At 40.9% G+C, this 2,134-nt stretch overlaps 1 pseudogene; it reads right to left on the reverse strand.

Moving 5' to 3' along the window:
- Positions 1–410: 410 nt before the first annotated feature.
- Positions 411–1,777, reverse strand: LOC102815905 (annotated as a pseudogene).
- Positions 1,778–2,134: the final 357 nt, after the last annotated feature.

Here is a 2,134-nt window from a genome sequence, read left to right on the forward strand (position 1 = left end):
ATGGCTGGTCATTTCAAACAGCTGACCTGGAAGTTAGCAGCCTCACTTGTAACCACTACTCTATCAGAGCTCCTTTTAGCCAAGCATAGTAGTAGAAAAAGGCTAGAATGCATGTCTTGAAGACAATGGATTTTGACTTCTGATTTTATTATTCAATTTATTTTTTCTATTTAAAGTAGTGTTCAGTGCTTGTGAAGCCTGTCCCCACAGGACCAGAGTCAGTTGGAGCTGGTTGTTGTTGCAAACGATGGGTTGGGGGATGGGGACTGGGGCAGGGAGACCCTACTCTGCTGGTGGTTCTAGATGAAAAAGACAAACTGCACTTCATGGAGCTTTGGGTGTGGTGGGAAGAGGATGAGGCAGGAGTAGCAAGCTGGAGAGATAGGACCTACCTCAATCTGCAGCTTCATTCAAACATTAGATGTAATGGTTTCCCCACTAGTGACATTCTTTGCAATCTTGGAGGCCTTCTTTTTTTTTTTCTTTTTGTTTTTTTTTCTGAGTTTTCCAGTTTTCAGGACTCTGAAGGAGAGCCTTTAGTTCTGCATCCTGGACCTGCATCTCAGACTTGTAGAGGTCAGGCTCAAAGGGACCACTGGTTAACCACATGGGGCCTTTGGGCATGAGCAAAACTAAACTTAAAGTGGGTAACAATTTCACCCTCCTTCTCATGTTGTTGTTGTTGTTATGTTTCATGGAGTCAGTTAGACGCATAGTTACCCTGTATAGGGTATCCTAGCTGTAAATCTTTACGTGAGCAGAAAACCTTCTCTTTCTCCCGTGGAACAGCTTGTAGTTTCGAACTGCTGACCCTGAGGTTAGCAGCCTGATTCATAACCACTATGCTACCAGAGCTCCTTTTCATAGATAACATTAAATGGTTGTAGTAGCTCATGTTTGGCACACTCCACCAAACCCATCTGGGCTTTCTTCTCATCTTCAAATGCTATTAAAGTAAATGACATGACCTCAGAACATCTTTCCACCTCACTGTAGAAGGCATGTGAATTTTTTTTTATTTTCAGGCCATATTGTTTATAGGGGTCATTTTTATAAATGGTGGTTCTCTGATCTGCATTTTGGACTTAGCCTTTCCTGAGTTGACAAGACCATCCACAGCATATGCTTCATGTACTTCAAATTCAGCTTTTTCATAATCCTTCTTCTTCTGGTCTGTGGGATTCTGGAAAATGTTTTTTTTTTCTCTATCGATGACATACTGCTTCAATTGGTGTGACAGTATACCTTCTATTTATGTGCAGTTAAATGAGTGGGCAACTTTGTTAAAGGCTTCTGTTACTGCTTTGTTCTGGTTTCCAGGTTTGACCAGGTGTAAGGCAGCCTCAGCATAAATGTGAACTGCCTGAATGACATCTGTTTTCTACCATGTTACAGGGTCCCCTCTGCTACAACAACCACAAAAGTGTGAGCCACATTAGCAATGAAGTCATCTACATGGACCCCAAGGTCAATGTTTACAAAATCACTTTCCTGGAGAATATATAGTCCTGGTGGCTTTTCAAAGAGGACACGTGACACACAATTATTTACTGAAATGCTAAGACGAAAGGCAATACCTTTCTTCATTTCTTTTTCTTTCTTGAAGATTTTCCCTGTATCTTCCATAATCATGGAATCACCTTTTCACACAAGCTCAATACTGACACACCTGACCTGGAAGCTTCCACCAAAGACTGAAGTAGTACCCCGTCTTATGCTTGGTGATGACCAGATCCTCAGCAATAGTTTTTCCCTGCCTCTCGTCCTTGCCTGACATCTTCTTACCACCACCACCACCACCACCACCACCTTAGCCTCACTTCCCCTGAGTCGCTGCCTTTGTATCTCCCTAAAAACTTTTTATTGTGAATTGAGTGAAGGTTTATAGACAAGAGCATTTTAACATTCAATGAATCATATGTTTTGATTCATCTCAATGATTGTAACCTCCTAATTTGCAACAAACTTTGTCCCACTTCGTCCCTGTGGTTACCCATGTAAAAATATGTTCTTTTAAACTCTTATATGTTTGTGCAATATATACATATATATCCTTACCCATTCAGTCTGTATATTTCTCCATTATTTAAACACAGAACACTGCTTGTTCCAAGGTTGTGTATATATGACTATT

Source organism: Chrysochloris asiatica, unplaced genomic scaffold (genome assembly GCF_000296735.1).
Source record: "Chrysochloris asiatica unplaced genomic scaffold, ChrAsi1.0 scaffold00228, whole genome shotgun sequence".
Taxonomy (NCBI): domain Eukaryota; kingdom Metazoa; phylum Chordata; class Mammalia; order Afrosoricida; family Chrysochloridae; genus Chrysochloris; species Chrysochloris asiatica.